A 23,590-nucleotide genomic window follows, 5' to 3' on the forward strand; every position below is an offset into this window, starting at 1 on the left:
ATGCTGTAGGACTTGGAGGCTCTCATTTTCACCCGACAGATAATAGCTTGCACAATTAAAGGGGTCGCTCATGAAAGCAGAGGGAGGGGGAACCTGAGACTTTGGATTAAAAAAAAAACCTCTCTCGTTTAAAACTCCAGACACGAGCTTTAACCTCTAACCTACTGAGAATCTGACTTTCTTTCTTTCTGACTCAGGATCAGCTCCATCAGTCCAGACTGTGTTCCTCTAGTAGTTCTACAGTCCAGCAGCACCAGGAGCCGCACTGACAGTGTTAACACACATTTCTATTCTATCCTCAGTCTGCTGTGTGGCTGTACTGCTGCAGTGAGGAGCAGGTTTGTCTTCAGGTCGGCCATGCAAAGTATTATTTCAAGAGTTCAGAGTTGATTCATTCCTCAGTGACAGAAGGAAACATGCAGCCTCCAGTAAATCCTCCATCCAGGCTGAAGATATTATTGCCTCCATCAGATTCTTCTGAGTTCAGCCTGGTGAGGCTGGTTAGCAGGTTACTGACAGGTTAGCAGGTTACTGACAGGTTAGCAGGTTAGTGACAGGTTAGCAGGTTACTGACAGGTTAGCAGGTCACTGACAGGTTAGCAGGTTACTGACAGGTTAGCAGGCTAACAACACTTTACCTTCATGTGAGTTCAGGTGTGTTTCATACCTGTAGATGTGTCTTCAGGGTTGATGAGTTCCTGGATGTTGAGACCGTTTTCACAGCTGGAGGCAGAGTTTACATTGTACAGAGAAGTTCTGGCCTCATCTGACTGAAACACAAAATCTCTACATTTCCAGTCAAAGAAAGAGTTTCTCTCTGGAGCAGCCATGACTCCAGCAGCAGGAGGTAAAATCCACGGCATCATGGGTTGTTTCATTCACGGTTAAACACATCAGTAGAGCGGGAGGCTGCTCCTAGACAGCGGTGGATGCGGCGTCTATCATTTATATATCTACGATGTCTATTGTTTATAGATCAACGGTGTGGTGGTTTTTGCCGTAAAGTGTTGTAAAGCGCTGTAAAGTGTCACAGTGTCTGTATACGGCGCGGATGTCTGCTGTTGCTGCTATATTCCGTCTGATTTTCAAAAGCAATCCCGCTCAGTAATCCGTGTTTTATCAGAAGTACCTGTAACAAGATTACACATTTTTTGTGTGTACTGTAACGGATTACAGTTACAATTTTTTTGTATCCTGATTACGTAACGCCGTTACATGTAATCCGTTACTCCCTAACCCTGGTCATACACATATGCAGACAACATAGTAAATACCAATGAAAACTGTCAACTATGAGCACAAACCTTGTCCTGTATTCCGTATTCATGAAGGCCGCTCTGTTAAAGGCTCTGGATCCTCGTTTGTCCTTTTAGACCTGCTTCCTCACCCAAGTCTGATTTATAGTGCAAACATTCCATAGATCATTTCTTAAAAATCACAAATGCACAGTTCACAGGGACCTTGTACCAGCATTTATTTTTTATGTGTTGTGAATGGGAGCTTTCACAGGTACTGCTGGTGTAGTGGTAACATGCAAGACTCCCATTCTTGTGATCTGGGTTCAATTCCCAGGCAGTGCATAGATGAGAGCTGTTCAGTGAATTATCTGAGCTTGGTCAGCTGCTCATGTTCTTCCATTGTTACTTTTCTCTGAGCATCAACAGCACCCACTAGTGGCTAAATGTGAAAGCTCCATCACATTTAAATCAAAACTCTTCTCAAATGAAAATTAAAAACAAGTACCGTATTGACCCGAATAAAAGACGATTTTTTTTTCCAGAAAAGGTATCCTGAAAAGTGAGGTTGTGTTATAATCGGGGACTTACGGTAGCAAGTCAATACGCATCCGCGCCGCTAGATGGCGCCAAAGTATCGCTGACCAGAGAGCGAGTGGCGTGATGAAATGAGATCAAATGATCTGATGAAAAATGGCGGATCATCTGGAACAAAGGGGCTCGAACGCTGGACAACTGAGCAAACAACAGAGGAGAAGTTATGATACCAACTTTAAACTGATGGTGATCAACGCAGCAGAGCCATCAAACTACTGCCAAGCCGCCAGGAGATCTGGTGGAGCAGAGCCTCGTTCGATAACGGAGAGCACAGGAAAAAAACGCCTACAGATGCTAACACGATGAGAAAAGCTTTCCGTGGTCCTGAGAGACGCTTCAGAGAGACTGATAGAAGGGTGAATGAATACGTCTCTGAAAGACGGAATGTCCACCACCAGAGCCTGATTCAGCTGAAGGAACTGGGAAGTTATTTACATCATTTATGCAGTTTTGACCCCTTGAGGCTTCTTATTTGTTGCTTATGGTTTCTTATTTGAGAAAGAGAATATATTTTTTCATTTTATATCTCGTGAAATGTTATCTCAGTTGTGAGTTTTGAGTTTATAATAATTGTATAATAAAAAGTTGTTTTATGAGTGACCTTACTGTCTTCAGCATTTTTTTTTTCATAGAATGATCTTTGAAAAATAGGGGTCGTGTTATAATCGAAGTCGTCTTATATTCGGGCCAATACGGTATTTTTACCCTTAAAAACTGTTGATTTGGTTTAATTTGATGCAACATTTTGATGAGATTTTAGGTTTTAATTGATTTTAACAGGGGATACACTCAACGGTTCATCTCACAGCATGAACAACCTTGGTTCAGTTTTGACTGGAGACATTTTTTGTGTAGTTTCTATGTTCTCCCTGAACATGTGCAGGTTTTTGGATGTTTCTTCACACAAAAGGTGGAACGAGTGACAAATATAGTTTCCAAATGTCAGTTAATATTCAGACTTAAGACTTAAACTTAAGAAATGAAGTTATTAAAGAGAGAATGGCTGGATTCAACACGATTGATGTAGCCAATGCAATGTCAAAATGTAGAAAAAAAAAAATCTTTTTTTTTGTTAATGGTGTTTCTAAAGCAGCCAATGTAAACTGGAATGAGCTCCATTGCCCTGTGTCCCAAAGTTAGTTCAGACAGACGTAGGTGTCAGTGTCACTGTGTACTTTAAAAAGAAATCACCTTTAATGATGGAGCAATACCACTGCAAACACAATGCAACCACATGTATTGTGTTGCTTTTGGAGGACCTGATGTGAATCATAATGTCTTCTATATTTAAATTCTTACATTTGAAGCTTTTGCTGCATTGCCCCTCTGCAGCCTCCTTTTGACAGACACCTGAAAAAGCTGTATCTGTAAGCGGGCATCCATGGGAATAAGCTTTGAAGCGATTACATTTGATAGCAATCTTCAATGGGACCTTGAATGACAGCTATGCATCTGTTTGGAGACAAATGCAAAACAAAATGCTGCCACTCAACAACCCCCCCCCCCCCCCCCCCCCCCCTCCCCATCACCCCCACCCCCACCCCATCTGAGAGGATCAACATGGAGAATTTTCCCCTCAGAAAACAGCAGAATGGGAGGCGTGTTCCAGGAAGCAGCGGGCTGTCGCTCAGCTCAGGTGTGACGCAGCAAAACGCCACAACTGGAACTTGTCAGAGTCCGAACGCTAAAATCTGGTCCTGTGGGTCTCAAGCTGAGGTCCATGACCCCGTTTACGAGAGAACTTGGGTGGCAGTGAGGCTCTTCCTGCTGCCAGGTGGTTACATACATACATACATATATATGTATATATATATATATATATATATATATATATATATATATATATATATATATATATATATATATATATATATATATATATATATACATAAAGAATAAGATATTATATTATATTAAGAAACTGTGGTGTTGGTAGTTGTTTGTAGCCTGTGATGTTTCTGAGGCTTGGGGAGCAAACTTGGGAACAGAAGCTCATAGGTTGAATTCCCACTGTAGACCAATCACCACTGTGGGACCGTGAGCGTGACCCTTGACCCTCATCACCTCCACAGTGTGCCATAATGTGGCTGCTGCTCCACACTGTAGATACAGGATGGGTCAACATGGAAAAAGGAATTCATACTTAAAGCTGCTGTAGGCAGGATTTTGCTAGTCAATGCTAATTTTTCTGTGTTTTCTTTGGATTAAATGTTAGAGTACCCATTGATAATCCTTTAGGAGTGTAGCATAATTGCACTACCGTGAGGGCGCAGCGTTTCCATCTGTCTCTGTTCTGAGCTGAAAAGGAATCTCGACAGCTCCAGGTATCTTTGACCAATCAGAAGAGCCCCTGAGGCTCAACCTGTGATTGGTCGAGGGGCGTTCATCGCACGTTCTTGTGGGAGGGGCTTAACTTGCGTAAGGGCGTGATGTCAGAGAAAACAGGACAGGATTGGCTGTGCTGGGTTTCAAATCGCCATCTTAGATGGGTCAAATCGCCATCTTGCTTAGGGTTACCTAAGCAAGATGGCGATTTGACCGGAGATGCGGAATCCTGCCTACAGCACCTTTAATTTTTTAACTGAAAAAACTTAATATTTAGTCAGTAAACAATGGAAACCTGTGCAGAAGCAACATATTGGAAAATGAAAGTTTTAAATATCTGCCCAGTGGTTTCAGTGAGTACTTTTTGTGCAAATTATAGATGATACAGAAGGCAATGATCCTTAAACACACATTTCATTTAAAGACTAGCCCAGCATACTTACCCTATCGAGCAACTGCAGAAAAAGCACAGACACCTCCGTGGTCTTCCTATCCCGGCCCTGAAGGATGTCAGACCATCGCTGCTCCTTGGCTCCGATCAATCCCACCTTATAACACCTATAGGACCGGTCCAGCTTGGATCACCTGGCGGACCGGCAGCAGTCCACACTCGGTTGGGGTGGACCCTCCAAGGTCCAATCGGTTCCATGGGGCGGCCAGCTAACTCTGTGCAGTGTCTTTCCACCTCTGTTCCCCCACAGATGGATGAGCTGAACCGCCATGTCAAGAGGCTTGGGCAGATGGATGCTGTCCCTGGTCGACCAGAAAGAGAGGTGACCCGGTCCAAACAGAACAAACAGACAGTCGCACTGCTGGATGCCAAAACAACCCGTGTTGAGGTCAACAGGGTGAGAAGGTATGCTACGCCCCCATTGCAGGCACCGAAGAAGCCTGTTATGGCCCGGCTGCGGAGAACGGAGCCGCGGTCCCTGACAGACACTGGGCAGGCGACAACCTACCAAGCAGGAACGCGAAAGCTGACCGGACGCTGCACCGGGCACTACGTGTCAGCCTATAATACAGCCTATAATCCTGCAGACATAGCGGATATGGATCCGATACACCCAACAGCTTCCTCATGGGGCGGCCTGATGGCTCGCTCCCCCCGGTGGTGCACCCCAAGACGGAGCAACTCAGCCGTCGCCACTGGCGACGCTTCCAAGTCCTGGCAGACCAATTCTGGTCCTCTGGGTTTACAGGACGACACCGTCATTATGTGGGTGGAGCCCCACTACCTCGAGCCCATGGCCGATTGGGCGCATGGGCCGGAGTCTGCAGACCGACGACGGTCACTTCAGACCTGCGGACAGAGCCATCAACGGACACCTCTTCACACAGCCCGTAGGCCGACTGGCGAGGTTGCCAGTCCTCCAATCGGTAGTAGACCTTCCTTCAACGTCTTGACTCTATAAGGCTGATTGAGCCTTTTATGGCATGCAAATGTTCTACGCACATTTGGGGGCGGCTGTATAAAAGGCTGGGTATAGGGAGTGTCCGGGTTGGTTCCTGGCGGCCGGAAATGACGACGGGTCATCAGCTGTGGCGTGTTAATGTCCCGAGGAGCGTGTGGATTAGCGGATCCCCCTCTTTGAATTACCTAAATCCTTTGCCTACGAGTCTGTAGTACCTCCACCTCGTAAACGTGTGCGTGTTGTGGTTGATGCCGCGGATCCTCAGTAAATGACAGAAGTAAGTGCAACTCACTCAGCTGTGTGCTGTTGTCCCTGTCAGCTGTGATCCGCGAGCTTTCCATGCTGTGCCAGCCTCCCTCATTAGTAGAAATGTCATCTGTTCCTGCCTACATGTAAGTTAGGTGTTCATGTGTAGACGCTAAGTAGTTTAATGCGTCTTTATTTCTTAATTGACACACCGATTGTCGGAGTTGCGCCGATGGGAGCGCTCGTTCCACCACCTGCACATTCCGGGCGGGCGGTGTTATCAATGCCACGGCGTTATAGGAGCGCTCGGTTTCTACACCCGCGCATCCAGGCGGGCGGTGCTTATTCACCGATATGTTGGTATTATTTGTCATTAAATGAAGTATTTGTGTTGGTGTATATCACATGATGGGTAATATAAGTGGAATGCAGAGACTGAAGTTGATTTTCCATATCATTGTTTATTGCAGAACTGATTTGTGATCACGGGCATCAAGAATAAACACATCTGAAGAGCCAAACCTCTGCCTCCTCCTGTGTTCTAACCGACACTCATCTTGAGTGCTGGATCAACCTAAAGAACGGCGCCTCACGCCTTTCCTCATTTACATTGGTCCTTCGGAACGGATTCAGCATTCCGGATGGATTCAGATGAGGAGCTCTTCCCGGATGTGCGACCCAAGCGGCAGAGACAACGGCCGGCCAGGTTCCAGGACTTCGAGGTGGACTACATGGGTCGTCGTCCTCCCAGGGGACGACAGCGGGGGCCGCCTCTCTCTGAACCTCCTCCAAAGCAGCATGCGGCTCTCTCCCCTTACGTTCCAACCCCTCTGAGTCCCCGTTATGCCCTTCGTCCTCCTGCCGGTGGATCCTCCAGGGATGCTGCTCGCCCTGAGACACCTCAGCTAGCCCAGGACCACCTGCGAAGGAGAAGCTCAGCGAAGGAGCCGGTACCTGATGTCCCCCCTGCCGGTCCGTTTAGTTTTTATGGAGGCCCCCCCTATTCAGATCCCCAGGTCCTCCAGGAGGAGAACACCAAGCTGCTCCAGTCTCAGCAGGCAGTTCGGGCCACATTAGAGGAACTGCATGAAGCTCGCACAGAAATGAGGGAGCTGCTCAATGTGGTCCGCGAACTCAGGAACGACATGGACCGGTCTGCCAGTTCAACCCCCAGCCATAGCAGTTCCAGACCTCGGGGGGCCAGTGCCGCCATGTCCCAGCAGAACCCCGTTCCACCACCGCCTGAGAAGGAGGATGAGGGGGACTGGCCCCCTCCCCCTCCACCACCCTGGCCTGAACCTGAAGATGACCTGCCAGCAAGTATGGGTGGTCTCAACCTGGGCCAACAAGTCTTCCAGCAGAACCCCCCACCTCACAGCTATGGATACTCGGCCAAATCACCCACTGTGTTTGCCTCACCACCACAGTTTGTGCCTCCTGCACCCACCAGTGGGATCATGCAGTATCCTCCAGTGCAGCCTCCTCAACCACCTTACAACCCTGCTCCCATCTCCTCAGGCTTCAGACCTCCAGGACAGCAGCAGGCCTTTCCCCCTCCGATAGCTACCAGGGCCACACCTAGCTTCTCTGTACAGCTCCCTGGGGCTGAAAGAGTGTATAGAGGGCCCACACCAACGATTCCCAAGTTCACCCGGCCAGACCCAAGCGAGTTCATTCGACTCCGCATTGCCTTGGAGAATCTTCTACCCCCAGACTCCACAGAGCTCTTCAAATACCAGATCCTCATAGATCATCTAAGACTGGAGGAAGCCCAGCTGATCGCCGACGCCTATCTCCACTCTCCTACTCCCTACACTGACACCATGAGAGCTCTGTACGACCGGTATGGCCAACCTCACCAGATTGCCTTAAGAAAGATAGCTGGTGTCCTGGAGGCTCCTGAAATCAGACATGGGGACTCGGCAGCCTTTCAGCGGTTCTCACTTCAGGTCCAGTCTCTAGTGGGCCTACTCAAGACTCTAGGCCCAGCGGGAGAGGTGGAGCTCAACTGCGGCTCCCATGTAGCTCGCCTCCTGACCAAGCTCCCAGCAGACCAGAGAGCTGACTTCCGCCGCCATCAGTTCAAGCAGCCTGGAACAGTTCACACCCTTCACGACCTTTCCGAGTGGCTCAGCTACGAGTCCTGGTGCCTGAGCTTCGACAGCCAAGTCAGTACAGCAACCAGCAGGGAGAGACAGTTTCCCAGGCCGGACCTTCGCACCAAGCCGCCAGTGACAGTCCTGCACAGCCTTAACGAACCTTCCGGGGCTGTGTCTGCACCAAAACCTGGGGAGAAGAAACATGTGAGGAAGGCCTATTGTCCCTACTGTCAGAGTGAAGAACATTACCTGAGTCAGTGTGGTGAGGTTGCCAAACTCACCCAAGAGCAGCTCAAGGAGTGGATCATGGCCAACAAGCGATGCTAGCGCTGTGCACGCAATCATCAAGCAGCTCAGTGCACCCTAAAGAAACCTTGTCACATCTGCCAAGGGAAACACCTCCTCGCCCTCCATGAGATAAATTTCAGGCCTGAGCGGAATAATAGAGAGGCTGCACCTAAAGAAGAGAGTTGCCTTACTAACTCCGCCTCCGGCTCCCTCCTCCTCAACAGGCCTGAAACCAGTAATCGGGTCATGTTAAAGGTGGTTCCAGTACTCCTGCATCACCAAGGAAGAACCATCAGCACCTTCGCCCTGCTGGACGATGGTTCGGAGCGGTCTATGCTGTTACCAGCCGCAGCCGAATCCCTGGGCATAAAGGGCACTCCAGAGGACCTCCCCCTACGCACAGTCCAGCAGGACATCCAGGTGCTACATGGACAAAGGATATCCTTCCGGGTGTCCCCAGCTACTAACCCCAAGATCAGCTACAAGGTCGACGGAGCCTTCACAGCTGGTCGCCTCAGCCTAGCCCAGCATACTTACCCTATCGAGCAACTGCAGAAAAAGCACAGACACCTCCGTGGTCTTCCTATCCCGGCCCTGAAGGATGTCAGACCATCGCTGCTCCTTGGCTCCGATCAATCCCACCTTATAACACCTATAGGACCGGTCCAGCTTGGATCACCTGGCGGACCGGCAGCAGTCCACACTCGGTTGGGGTGGACCCTCCAAGGTCCAATCGGTTCCATGGGGCGGCCAGCTAACTCTGTGCAGTGTCTTTCCACCTCTGTTCCCCCACAGATGGATGAGCTGAACCGCCATGTCAAGAGGCTTGGGCAGATGGATGCTGTCCCTGGTCGACCAGAAAGAGAGGTGACCCGGTCCAAACAGAACAAACAGACAGTCGCACTGCTGGATGCCAAAACAACCCGTGTTGAGGTCAACAGGGTGAGAAGGTATGCTACGCCCCCATTGCAGGCACCGAAGAAGCCTGTTATGGCCCGGCTGCGGAGAACGGAGCCGCGGTCCCTGACAGACACTGGGCAGGCGACAACCTACCAAGCAGGAACGCGAAAGCTGACCGGACGCTGCACCGGGCACTACGTGTCAGCCTATAATACAGCCTATAATCCTGCAGACATAGCGGATATGGATCCGATACACCCAACAGCTTCCTCATGGGGCGGCCTGATGGCTCGCTCCCCCCGGTGGTGCACCCCAAGACGGAGCAACTCAGCCGTCGCCACTGGCGACGCTTCCAAGTCCTGGCAGACCAATTCTGGTCCTCTGGGTTTACAGGACGACACCGTCATTATGTGGGTGGAGCCCCACTACCTCGAGCCCATGGCCGATTGGGCGCATGGGCCGGAGTCTGCAGACCGACGACGGTCACTTCAGACCTGCGGACAGAGCCATCAACGGACACCTCTTCACACAGCCCGTAGGCCGACTGGCGAGGTTGCCAGTCCTCCAATCGGTAGTAGACCTTCCTTCAACGTCTTGACTCTATAAGGCTGATTGAGCCTTTTATGGCATGCAAATGTTCTACGCACATTTGGGGGCGGCTGTATAAAAGGCTGGGTATAGGGAGTGTCCGGGTTGGTTCCTGGCGGCCGGAAATGACGACGGGTCATCAGCTGTGGCGTGTTAATGTCCCGAGGAGCGTGTGGATTAGCGGATCCCCCTCTTTGAATTACCTAAATCCTTTGCCTACGAGTCTGTAGTACCTCCACCTCGTAAACGTGTGCGTGTTGTGGTTGATGCCGCGGATCCTCAGTAAATGACAGAAGTAAGTGCAACTCACTCAGCTGTGTGCTGTTGTCCCTGTCAGCTGTGATCCGCGAGCTTTCCATGCTGTGCCAGCCTCCCTCATTAGTAGAAATGTCATCTGTTCCTGCCTACATGTAAGTTAGGTGTTCATGTGTAGACGCTAAGTAGTTTAATGCGTCTTTATTTCTTAATTGACACACCGATTGTCGGAGTTGCGCCGATGGGAGCGCTCGTTCCACCACCTGCACATTCCGGGCGGGCGGTGTTATCAATGCCACGGCGTTATAGGAGCGCTCGGTTTCTACACCCGCGCATCCAGGCGGGCGGTGCTTATTCACCGATATGTTGGTATTATTTGTCATTAAATGAAGTATTTGTGTTGGTGTATATCACATGATGGGTAATATAAGTGGAATGCAGAGACTGAAGTTGATTTTCCATATCATTGTTTATTGCAGAACTGATTTGTGATCACGGGCATCAAGAATAAACACATCTGAAGAGCCAAACCTCTGCCTCCTCCTGTGTTCTAACCGACACTCATCTTGAGTGCTGGATCAACCTAAAGAACGGCGCCTCACGCCTTTCCTCATTTACACTAGCAATACTTTGTTAACTCTCTGTGGAACCTCTTTTTCCCTAATTGACCATCTAATTCCTGCAATGCAGAGGTGCAGCCACTTTGGGGATTGATATGGGTCAAGGGTCATGCTCAGGCAGCCACAGTGGTGACTGGTCTACAACGAGATTTCAACCTGTAAACTGCTAAGCCCTCTGTTCTAGCCTCTGGACCACCACCTCTCTTACATGAATCCAGTGGAAAATGTATGAGATTAGGGACTTTCTAAACCAGAAATGAATGATGTATGATTTTTGCACCGTGCATGGCTTTGTTTGTAATAATAACATATTTCATGCGGTTTAAATGGCATTGGAAAGGCTTTGCACTGACAAACTGACCCTCTGTTTTTACTGTCTGTAAGTTCAGGGGGCTGGGCGTGTACCTAAAGCTTTTCTGCTTTACGGTTTTATCTCATTGAGCTTGCAGTCTTTCATAGAGAGTATGTAAGAAAAGAGCTGGGAGCCGCTGATCTAATCTGCTGTGATGAAACTGTGAATAATTCTCTTTGTCATGGAGGCTCGTGAAGCTGGACACGAGCCTGTCAGGTGACTCTGACACAGAAACCAGGCACATTCATGTCGTGCTGCGTTGCGCCTTTGCTTTTTGTCTGTTCTGGGACAGTTCCCTCCCCCAATCTTTCACAGGATGAAAAAAAAAAAAAAGCATCATGGTTGACACGTCTTTGATACCCTTCATTTATTTTAGTCTCTGGACGGCGCATTTCAAACAGGGCCAAGATGCCGGCGAAGCCAAATGTGTCCCGAATAAATGATATCCCGGCCAGAATGGGGGGGTTGCTCCTTGGAGAGCGTCCTCGCCAAAGGCGGTAAATCAATGGGCAAGCGCCAGCGTCCCAGCAGCCTCCGACGCGCTCGGGAGGTGGAAGGAGGCGGTGGAGAGCGATGGAGGGGGGGCGGCCTCAGTTGACTTGGCAGCTGAAAAGAGGCCTTCTGACCAGCAGCCAGCGGGCTCCTCTGGGGACGGGCTGCACCTCTTGGGCCACTAAGTGAGAGGAGATGGAAACAAGCAAAAGAAGAATCACAATGAGGGACAGGCAGACGGGGGAGAGGCGGCAGGGAGGGAGGGGAGGCGGCGGGGAGGGAGGGGGCTTCATAATGCACAGCAGCAACAGGAAGAGCAGCAGGGGTCACGCGCAGTGCCGACACTTTTACTGTGAGTCAAAATAAAAAAAGGTCCTTCAGACACTCGAGAGACAAAGATTTAAGAGAAGAATAGCCTCTCTTCCAGAGAATAACAAACTCTCACATCACTTGAACATCTGCGCCGACGCTCCGCTCCGCTCCTGACAGATAGGTGGAACAAAACGTCCTTGAGCCGCGGCTTTGTGTGCACGAGTGGACATAATATGTTTAGTGGCAGAAAACAAAAGCGAGCTGATAAACCCATTCATGTTCAATCTCTAGTAGCGCATATCCTCCAGCCTCCATATCTCCCAGCACTCAACATCAATTAATGTGTGTAGCGCTTAAAAGTAATCTCTATCATTTAAATGAATCAAGAGCCCCTCGGCAGAGCGCGAGGAGCCCCACATCAACGCACCAGCTGCTACCTTTAAAGTCCCCCATCGTTTCAGCCGGGCTCTGGTGGCTAGTTGGGATATTGATGTGGTGCCGTCTGCCAGGTCTGCCTCTTCCCGCTGGCCTCCAGCCACATTTTAGCAAAGACGTTAGTTGGAGGAGTCGTAACCCGCCGGCAGCTCGGCGACCGTCAGCCCCGACCAGGAGGAGAGGCCGCCATCTTACAAGCTTCACGCCCCGAGCCGCCTCGGCACACGTCAACATCGATCTGTTTCATCGCACACATGCCTGAACTGCCACACCTGCAGCCACGTTTGTCATTTTCTCATGCTAATACGTTCCTGGAAAGCACACAAGGGGCCTGATGTGGAGGGACAGCAGCACTGTGTGAGCTGATAACCTGCATGGTAGTTCTGCTTATCAGCACTGAGAATGTTTTGGTTCGTCAGCGCAGGTAACGGACAGATATCCCAGGCATGTTAACGACTTCATAGTACAGGCCTCAGATCTGATGTGATGTTGCATTTACGAAGTGAAACATGATCAGTTTTCAACAACACGTGTATTGTTTTGTTCAATGTTAAATAATAATGCATTTATTTTATACAGCAGTTTTCTGGACACTCAAAGACGCTTTACATTGCATTATTCATTCTCTCCATACTGGGTGGTGGTAAGCTACTACTGCAGCCACAGCTGCCCTGGGGCAGACTGACGGAGGCGAGGCTGCCAATCTGCGCCATCGGCCCCTCCCACCACCACCAACCATTCACTCTCACACTACTTAGGCAAGGTGGGTGAAGTGTCTTGCCCAGGGACACAATGACAGTTTTACACCTTTGGGAGCGGGGATCAAACCGGCAACCTTCCGGTTACGAGACGACCTACTCTACCATCTGAGCTACTGCCGCCCCGAGTAGGACATCTGGTCTTTCAAAATGTTTCTAGCAGAGCTTGACTTTTTAGAGCCTTGAACTTGCTGCAGTCAGTTGACGTCAGCCATGACAAAACTTGTTTGCTATCATACTGTTTGAAAAAAAAAAAAAAAGTCTTTAAGTATTTTCACATGGGAGGTTTAAGTACTGTTTAAAAGAGTATCTGTAATAACTTTCTGTGTTTCAAAGTAGGAAATCTGTTTTAAAATGAAGTTTTATTATTGTATGCTAACTGCTAGCATACCATGTGATGTCCTATATCATCGAGTTAACATTTTTTTAATGTCTGTTTTTGGTTTATTACAACATGTAAAAAACAGTGAATGTGTTGAATTGGACTCTCTTGTGAGAGAGGACTGCATATTTTTTGTGTATTTGGTTTTACAGTGTTTCTTGAGTCTTCAAGCTAAAAACATCTGTATATGTGCCGTACTTATGTCTTCCAAATCTTCACTTGAACACTTCGACCAGATTTTTCTCTCTTCCCTTCATCCTTTATCATCACTATATTTATATTTCAAAAGGCTCTTAGTTTTTGTGGGGTTACACAGAGATCAGCTGTGCTCATGTCCACTGCACGCTTTTTTAACTTTAGCCTGTTTTAACCAACACTGTCTACAGTGGAGGTGGGAAGCTGCTGACCTCGACTGTGGATATTATCAGGCGGTGGAAGGAATGTTTCGACGATGTCCTCAATTCTGTTGCCACAGCTTCCGTGGAGGAGGCCCAGGTGGAGGTCTCAGAGGAGGACTGAGGTCTGAGATCTCAGAGGAGGACTCATCCATCACACAAGGCGAAGCACCGGGGGTGGATGAGAGTACCTTAAGTCTCTAGAGGGGGACAGTACCTCTGGACTGGAAGACCAGGGTGATGGTTCCCCTAAAAAGGGGGACTGGAGGATGTGCTCCAACTAAAGGGAGATCAGACTCTTTAGGAAAGTCTGTCCCAGGGTCCTGGAGAGGAGGACTCCACCGATAGAGGAACTTCGGCTCCAGGAGGATTGATGAAGTTTTCGTCCTGATTATGGAACAGTGGACCAGCTCGGGCCTCAGAGGGTGCTTGAGGGCTTATGGGAGTTCACCTAACCAGTCCATGTGTGTTTTGTGGATTTGGAGAAGGCGTTCGACCGTGTCCCTCATGGTATCTTGGGGGTGCTTCAGGAGTATGGAGTCCGGGGCCCTTTGTTAAGAGTTGTTCGGTCTCTGTATGACCGGAGTAGAGTCTGGGCATCTGTTCAGGATGCCTCCCGGACGCCTCCCCGGAGAGGTGTTCCACCGGGAGGAGGCCCTGGGGAAGATCAAGGACACACTGGAGAGACTATGTCTCTCAGCTGTTTTATTTTACAATGGTTAATAGTGGGTTATTAGTAATTTCATCAGATTTTTTATTTTTTTTTATTTTTATCTGTTTATTTCAAGTTACTTCGTCCCATTCCCTCTTCTCCAGTGCCTTTGACCTTCTGGGCCAACTCCACCGTACCCTGGGCTCACTTCTGGTCCATGGGAAGATGGTGGGGGCTGCAGTGTCCAACAAAACCTTATGCTCACACAAAACCTCAATCCTTTTTCAAGTCAGGAACAAAATCAAAAAATTCTGACTCAAAGTGATCTGAACACAGACCAGCACACAGAGAGGGTGTCCACTTCTCCCTTATTTCACCTACACAGCAAAAAGACCAGTGTTGAATTAACTCTCACAGAGATGATTTTAACACTTTTTCAGGGTTTATATAGCTCCACACTCTCCAGAGTTAAAATAACACTTTCAAAATAGTTAAACATTTAACACTAAGCCAGAGTTCATCCTTTAACTCATAAAACAGTGTTAAAGTAACACTGAGAGCTTTGACAAATAACACTGCTCTGCGTTTCTTTTCACTGTTTAGGTAGTGTTAGTTTAAAGCTGCTGTAGGCAGGATTTTGCTAGTCAGTGCTAATTTTTCTGTGTTTTCTTTGGATTAAATGTTAGAGTATCCATTGATAATCCTTTAGGAGTGTAGCATAATTGCACTACTGCGAGGGCGAAGCGTTTCCATCTGTCTCTGTTCTGAGCTGAAAAGGAATCTCAACCGCTCCAGGTATCTTTGACCAATCAGAAGAGCCCCTGAGGCTCTATCCTGATTGGTCGAGGGGGCGCCGCTTTAAAGCTTTGTTTCTCGTGAACGCACACGAGGAAGTCGAGACCCGCATATTTACCTGCTTCATCGGGCATAACATCATCAAAACTCCCCGGAGGACACTGTCTGTTTCTACTGTAGATCTTTAAAAAAGGCTTTGACCCCAGGCCCGCCGTGACACTGCCGGCCCCGACTCCGGGTTTCAAATCGCCATCTTGGATGGGTCAAATCGCCATCTTGCGAAGGTAATCCTCCCTACGGCACAAATTCTTTAAAAAAAGGCTTTGACCCCAGGCCCGCCGTGAAAAGGTCACAGGTGAATCAACCCGCCGGCACAGGCAGCAGCAACACTGCCGGCCCCGCTCGGCACCCCGAGGTGGGCACGACTCCGGGTTTCAAATCGCCATCTTGGATGGGTCAAATCGCCATCTTGCGAAGGTAATCCTGCCTACAGCACCTTTAACAATTTTACTTAGCAGACGCTTTTGTCCAAAGCGACGTACAACAGTGGGGGCAGTTCAGGGTTCAGCGTCTTCCCCAAGGACACTTCGACATGCAGACAGTGGGAGACAGGAATCGAACTCACAACCTCCAGATTGTGGGACGACTGCTCTCCCCACTGAAACACCGCCGCCCCTTAAAGTTTAGCAGCCCATGTGAATTGTCATTTCCCTCCAACCGGAAGAAGTGAAATGCAAGGGCGGGGCTACGTTACATCTCTGCAGAGTTGAAAGAACTCAGTTCTTGATCAACTCTGTCAAATAACTTCGACACTTACAGCTGTTTAAATCAGAGTGTGTTAAAATTACACTTTGAGAGTTGAAATTAACTCGGGAATGTTTAACCCTGAAATTTCAACACTACAATTTTTGCTGTGTACCTGTATTGAAAAAAACTAACTCCGTCCCCATGTACTGTATGTTATGGCAGAAGCCAGTCAAACATCGCTTCACTATTTTGAGAAAATTAATCACAACTCTGTAGCTCCCAACGAAAGTAAATGCAAATAAACTAAAGTTCCAACTGTGATGTCCCATCAGGCCAGCTGGCGTCTGGCCCATTTTCATAAAAATCCCTGTTTTGATAAATTTTCTCACGAATTTGGCAGAATTATTAGGAAAATACTATTGTATTTAATAATCTGGAAAAAAAATACTATTTATTACTTGAGGTCTGTTTTTGGTGTCATCAGCACTTTGGAAGATGTCGGAAGGAGGAAATCAACACAACTTGTCTGGTCAGAGAAGTTCATCAGCATTTTCAGTTGCCCAAAAAGGCAATTTAGTTGTCAACAATGGGACGAGCTTTAATATCAAATCCTGTTAAGTACATATTTCTTGTGGCATTATACACTCTTCACCAGAAATAGATTTATTTATAAAATCTACCCTCATTTTGTGATCTTGCTATGTTTAATTTATCTTTTTTTTCAGGCAATTGTAGGAATTAATACATAAATTAATAGTAAAAAGGTCACAAAGTTAATTTTTAAGAGTATGTCTTTGAAATTAGTCACATTGTCATTTGTTATGAAAGAAACAGCATACTTACAGAAATCAGCACTATCTCTGTGTAAATTGGTGAAAAATATTAACATTGATCTGCTTTACCTGTCTGGGTTGAACCGACAATTCCCGATGCCCTAGAAACAGAACCTCTGATCCATCACGTTTATGTGACCACTGATAGATCTGAATATTTATATATTCCAAATTACATTTATAACAAATCATCAGAGGTCCTAAGGAATGCAGCACGTTGGACAAACTTCATAGCTTGAATGAGTGAGTCTGTAAATGGGAGTTTCAGATTTAAATGCTCAGAAAGAAACGGCACACAAGACACGTCCCCCAGAAAATGCTTGAACAGGGGGAAAGTTATTAGCTGTATATGGGGGGAGATGATCAGATAACCAAAATGGACCACTGCATCTCAGCTTACATATGTGGTGAACAAATACACTTTCAAAGGAGTATTTCTGGACTCGTGAATTAATCCCTTCGACCCTTTTTCATTTCCCAGCACTTTAAGACCACATCTTGGCCTGTAAAACACGCTTGTGTGTGTGCGTGAGTGTGTGCAGCAGTGCATGAGGTGTGTAGCTGTGCATGAGTGCATGTGGTGTGCATGCAAACCATTAATGTGTTGCTATTTTAAATGCTATAAAAACCTGCTGAGGAAAATGACTGGGGGTTGAATTACTCCAATGAATGGACCGATCAATCTTGGCTTTTTTACCTCCATCCGCCCCAAGTTCATTTCACTTTGCTGAAACACGCAGAGAAAACCACAGATTGGGTAACATATAGCTACTTAGAAAGCAATTGAAGGCACTACACAGAACCTCAGACCAGTGATGGTGTGTTGACTCGTAATTATACTGTATCGCTGCTGCAGCGGAGCCCCGTTCGACTGGCTGTGCTGCTGCTGGAAGCAGGAGATTCTTATACAGGAGACTTAGACACACACTTATGATGTTTTTTTTTCCTTCAAACACTTGTATCTGATTGGTAGATAAACATGAATGTCATTCCACAATACAGAAAGCTGGGAAGCTGGGATGCATCTATACCGCTTTTTTAAAGGGACGGGAAGCTACAAAGCTTTAGCTACCTGCTGATACCTGCTGCCAGTGTGAGTAGTTATGAAACGCCGTTAAGTCTAAATATGTGTAGCTACTGTAAAGTGTAGACTGACTGAGTGTGACTGTGCTGCCACACACTTAATGTCGCTGTGAATGAGTGTATCAGTCAGCCTGATATCATGTTTAGCATGTAGCATGGCTGGTGTGTGAGCCTTGGAACTCTTTAGCACGTAGCATGTAGCATGTAGCATGTAGCATGTAGCGTGATCCACTGAGCAGTTGGTCGCTCTGCCTCTGCTGCTTCAAATGTCTCTGCTGGTTGAGTTTCTGGTGTTGAACCAACTATCTTTCTCCTCCTCTTCATATTTTTGCAGAACATAATTTACAATCAGTTTTATTTTTGTGATCCTCGTTAATATTAAAGACTGTCCTTTGCTCGTGTTCTTTTGAGTACCAGAATGCTGCAGACGGATCAGGGATCTTTTAAGTGTATGGGTACTCCATGCAGGATCGGACCTGATACCTGAGACTGGCATCATTACTGGCGCATCCCAACAGAAAACAATGTGTGACTCATCTAGGTATTAGGAAGATATTGAGCTCATTTGTTTCTTTAAATTGTTCATTGTAGGTGTATGGTTAGCTTCATTTCACTTGTTACATCTTCATTATTTGAAATAGTAAGTTTATTTAACATGTTAGAATGAGCAGTAAACATCTGGGTCTTTAAGGCGTGTGGATCATTCAACACTGACATCTTTTATTGTGAAAACCATTAGAAAATCCTACAATCTTCCATACCAGAGAACATTGGGAGCACGAAGTACTTCAGACTGTGTGAGAGGTGCTTCTCCTGCACCAACGCCTGGTCAGGAGAGTGTTATTTTTTATTTTTATCTTTAATGGCTTAGGGTTGTCAGCATTGCCTAACTATGAATTAAAATCTGATAATACTAATAAAAATGTGTGCCTCTGCAGTGCAGTCGAGTATTTGAATAGAAATTTGAGATATTGTATTATTATCCGTGGGGATTTCACAGGGGAGGCCTTTCCTTCCCCTTCAAAGTACTATTAACAGCCAAATTACCAAAAGCTACACAAAGCACAAAAAACTAAAACCTACAAAGGATTTTTTTTTCCCCAGGAGGTAACTTCTTAGTTAGATTTTATGTGAAATATTTGATTCTGAAATGTTCACAGAGAAACAGGAGGATAAATCAATTTAAAAAAAATAATGCAGTTATTCCTTTCAGCTGTAGTATTTCTGCTCTGAGTTTTGAACAGTGGGCGACCCGTCACAGAACGAGGGTTTGTGTGTTTTCCACAGTAAATGAGAAAAAGGTACGAAAGTTGTTTGTGGTTTGGTTTCTGACCTCCAACCTCACAAGTCAACGGTTCCCACGATTCCCTCTTTAACCCCTGCCCAGCAGCCCCTCCGGGGATTACTAATGAACGCTCTCACACGTGTTTACCTGTCAGGGTTTCTCGGCCGGGGCTCGCAGCTCTGCGCTGGCTCCACGCTACCTGGAGAGCCAGGAAGCAATCGCTTACTAATTGGCAACAAGGAGGAACCGCTGGATCACTTTTCCTCAGAAACAAAAACAAGGCAGCTTTTATCTGAGCTTGTACACACCGAAAAACTGAAGTCAACGTGAAAGTTAACTCTCAGTGTGTTTTTATTGAACTCCTTTCTGCACTGCTCATTTTCGGAGCAGGTCAAGTGTCACAGAGCATGGATGGACGACGTGAACACATATCAGGTTTAAAACCATCTTTACTCGGTGTCCAGAAAACTGAAGCTCAGCATAGGAAACAGACGACACGGGCAGGACAACCAGAGCTGGGACGAAACCCAGAGCTGAACAGGTTTTCAGGTCAAAGCACGTCTGCACAGCGTCTCATGTGAAAACGCACAGGTTCTGGGTGTTTTGAGAATGGTTCCAAATGTGTGGAACTTTTTGAAAATGCTTTGGAAACACTTTTGGGAAATTCATGGAAACGCTGCTGCTGAACGCACACAGTCACAGCAAACGATTCTTCTGCATGTGTTCGAGTCGATGCAACGTTTTAGAGCTGACAGTCACTGTCTTAACTCAGATGAGTGGTCGATGGGTTGATACTTGTCCATGGATAACACAATAAAAAAAGCATATAACTGCCAGTTGTGAAGACGACGAGTTGCCCACGTTGTTTGTGTAGACCGACATCTACAATAAAGAAGAACATGAATTTCCATGAAAAGCACCCAGTAATCTTCTGGCGCTGCCACTCTGGGCTCATTCATAGTCTCCACCACAGACCCGTCCATTGACTGACTGAACAGAGGTGTTTTGAAATGAAGACACGAGTCAGTGCTGCGGTGTGTGCAGAGTCGCAGTTCACACTGCTGTTTATACGGGTAACTCCCAACAGGGAGCAATTCCGCGCCTTTAAATCCTGATCACGACTCGGCCGCTGACCACTTGAGACTTGTGTGAACTCACGATGAAGCTGATGAGGGTAAACAGACATCACTTCCTCCCGAGCATCACAAAAACACTCAGTGAGCCTTTTAATTAAAAACTCCACATGAAGTCACATCAGGTACAGCAGTGCCGGGGGTCGCATGCACATATTATAATAACATTCTTTAAGTTACAATAAAGTTTTATTGACAGTATGCCATGTGAAACTGAGACTTTTTAAGAAACCATCGCCAGGTGTTTCTGCAAATATGACACCATTTATTTAGATGTTACTTTCCAGGTCTTGAGCAGACTCCAAAGCTTTTTACAATCTTATCATATTCACTCATTCACAAGGAGGCAGCTGCCATGCAAGGCCCTCCATCCAGTAGATGCAGTTTGGGGTTCAGTGTCTTCCTCAAGGGCACTTCAACATGCGTACAAGGGGAACCAAACCTGCAACCCTCCAGTTGAGAGATTGATTGATTGATTGATTTTATTTGTTTCATTCTTTTTTAAAAGAAAGAAATGAAAAGGAACAGAAAGAAGTGAGACTTATGATGTCTGCCCCTATCAACATAAAATAAATGACAATTTGTCAAAATTTGTTAACATATCACAAAAAAAAAGCAAAATTCAATACAACCATTTCACTAAATCAAAATACAAATACGACCATTTCACAAATAATTGCAGATCAAATACAACAAGTGTAAATACAAAAAAAAAAAAACCTTAATGAAATATTTTCAAAAGAAACAATCATTCTAAGTTTGACCATTCTTTAAAACAGAGTCGTACCCTCCCAATAACTGTGCTTTTAAACATTTCTTGAAGATGTGAATGGACTGAGACCTCTTCATTTCACTGTCAAGTTTATTCCATAAATTGATTCCTTTTGTTGTGATGCATCTTTCTTTCAATTTGGTTCTTGATTCCGGTCGTTTGAAAACTTCAGTGCCTCTTAATCTATATTGACTGTCTCGCTTTGCAAATCTATTCTGTAAATTAAATGGTAATTTTTTCCGGTGAGCTTTATACATTGTTTTAAGAAGGTTGAGTTCTACCAATTCTTTCATTTTTAAAGATTTCAATTTTATAAATAGTGGGTTCGTGTGGTCTCTGTAACCACTTCCATTCACCACACGAATCACTCGTTTCTGTAAAAGGAAGAGTGGTTCAATGTAGGTCTTACAAGCATTTCCCCAGACTTCAACGCAGTAGGTCAGATATGGTATGATCAATGAACTGTACAACAGAAACAAAGAATTATTGTGAAGTGACTCTTTCAATTTGTACAGAACAGCAATGGTTTGAGAAATCTTAGTTTTAACGTACTCTATATGGGATTTCCATGTTAGTTGTTCATCCAGCAATACACCTAAAAACTTAATTTCATTTGTTCTCTCGATCTCTATACCTTCCACTGTCAGTGTTGTGTCAATGTCTGTCCTTCTGTAACTGAAAATCATATATTTGGTCTTACTGATGTTCAAAGATAGTTTGTTAGCGTTGAACCATAGATGATGGATTTGACCAACCGAGCCACAGAAATGCATTACATCCACTCTCAGGACCTGGTTTACTCAGACTTTATGTAAGCTCTTGTTTCCACAGTAGCATTTTCAGGTGGAAACAGAACTTCTTTTTGTTTTTTGGGGATCAGTAGACACAACGGTGCCGTCAAGCACTGAAAATGCAGCTCCGTGTAAACAGAGGAAAACACACCTGTTTAGAAACACTGCTTCTGCACCTCTGCTCTGGCTCTGTCCATGGTTAATAAGAACAAGGTTTACCTCCAGTATCATGGCTCCCAGTCCAGATCCTTCCTGATCCTGGTCTCAGTCCATATTCTGCTAGACTTGGTAGTTTTAGAGTTGACGGCCACCGTAATAACTTGGCGGTCAGTCTGTATAAATGTCTGCGTTCTATCAGGGCTCTAGCCAAGGTGGTAATTTGGTTGGCCGGGTCCTCTTGAGCCAGGCATTCAGAGTTTCCAGCTGCCTGTCCAACATCTCAAAGCGCCACGCCACATTAGAGTGTATTGTTCCTTGTCTTGCCCCATTGTTAATGTTTAGAGTGAATTGTTCTCTGGTTTCATTACATAAACAACCACAGCAGCGCCAACATGGTCCAACATGCTACCGTTTGCAGCGTGGTCGTGTAATTGAGGCCGCAGTTAAACAGTTCCTGATCTGTGTTCATCCTGTGTGGATGGCAGTGCCCCCCCCCCCCCCCCCCACCCTAACCCACGCCCCTCCCCTCCCCTCACAGGAAGTGTTTTTGAAAATGAGGTGATTCAACAGCCTCCCACCAGGAGGAAATACTCTCAATCTGCTTTCTTCCTAACACAGAATTTAATTTTAATTAAATGGTTAATGAGCCATGGGATTAATGCCAATGACTTTTTAAAGCAAACATCTATAAATCATTATGGCCCCATTTGAAAAGGAGAGCGAGCAGGGCTAACGAGTGTACGTGCCTGCAGCTGTCCAGCGCCAGGAGCCCCCCTAACACCCCCGCTGCCCCCGCTGCCCCACCACGCCTCATGACTGCTCAGATAAACAGACAGATGCACACGCACAGTGAATCATCCCCAGGAAGCATCGAGTCATGAGTGGTTCCTTAAACAAGCTGATTAAATCAGGTTTTCTCCGGCCTGGAGTCCCACTTTCACAAGGTGAAGCTCACAAAACGCAACGTCAGGCCAAGATTCACTTCAAGTCCTGAAAGTCAAGAATCCCAATTTATTGCAACAAACTCAAGTATGAATGTTGTCTTTGACATGAAGAGCAGCGCAGCTGCCAGAAATCTGGCCCTAACTTTCTGTTGCACCAACAAAGTCTGGCTTCCTGTTTCAAGGTCAAATTTAATCAGCAAGAAAATGAAGCTTTAAATCACATGAGCACATCCAGAATAACAATGAAGCTGCTCTGTGGGATAATTTAATCTAATTATTAACATCAACTGTGATTCAGTCTTTAGTTAACATGGAGATTATTGTCGTATACACACTCAAACAAAAACATGGCAACTTCCTTCAAGGAATGAAAAGAAAAATGTCTCAGCATTCCTGCTTGATACTGAGAATCTGACGGGGTCAGATCCAGAGTTGTGGACCCTTCTCAGAGTGATCTGCATGTTCGCTCTGTGCAAGTGTGAGTTTTTCTCCACCTATACAGGCTTCTTTTCTCTCACTGCACACTGGGATCCTGAAGCTCTGTGTGAAATGTAATTCATACTCCAAACACAAACGACGCTGTGTGACTGGTCCTCTTCTGCCGTGTTCAGAAACTCCACATGTGATCCAGATGTAGTAAAACTGCACTTTGTTGGAGAAAGTGTTAAACTGTGAACAGCGTGCAGGAAGCTAGCTCTTGTAGCT

The 23,590-nt window shown here is 46.4% G+C and overlaps 1 non-coding gene across 1 annotated transcript; it reads left to right on the forward strand.

The window, feature by feature from the left end:
- The first annotated feature begins 1,509 nt into the window (after positions 1-1,509).
- On the forward strand, positions 1,510-1,580 carry trnag-ccc (transfer RNA glycine (anticodon CCC)). The gene has a single exon. It is a non-coding gene; the product is annotated as a tRNA-Gly (tRNA).
- The last annotated feature ends 22,010 nt before the right edge of the window (positions 1,581-23,590 follow it).

The sequence above is a fragment of the Salarias fasciatus genome, chromosome 1, assembly GCF_902148845.1.
Source record: "Salarias fasciatus chromosome 1, fSalaFa1.1, whole genome shotgun sequence".
NCBI lineage: Eukaryota > Metazoa > Chordata > Actinopteri > Blenniiformes > Blenniidae > Salarias > Salarias fasciatus.